Source organism: Penaeus monodon, chromosome 15, assembly GCF_015228065.2.
Source record: "Penaeus monodon isolate SGIC_2016 chromosome 15, NSTDA_Pmon_1, whole genome shotgun sequence".
Classification (NCBI taxonomy): domain Eukaryota; kingdom Metazoa; phylum Arthropoda; class Malacostraca; order Decapoda; family Penaeidae; genus Penaeus; species Penaeus monodon.
In genome coordinates this window covers 15702898-15703106 of record NC_051400.1, presented here as the reverse complement: position 1 = coordinate 15703106, position 209 = coordinate 15702898, and positions in this window count along the sequence as shown.

The window sequence follows — 209 nt, the reverse complement described above, 5'->3', positions numbered from 1 at the left end:
CATGTATGTGTATGAGTATGCGTGTGTAGACTCTATATGTCACCCTAACATACTCATAATTAAGGAAGACACCGAATCTCTCATTATAAAATATGAAGTCAAGGCAAAACCAATTCGAACGGGGGAAAGCAACCTCAATCCGCAAGCAACGCATTCGGACAACCACAAGGGGGGGGGGGGGGGAATCCCATCTGTACTCATTTATTGAC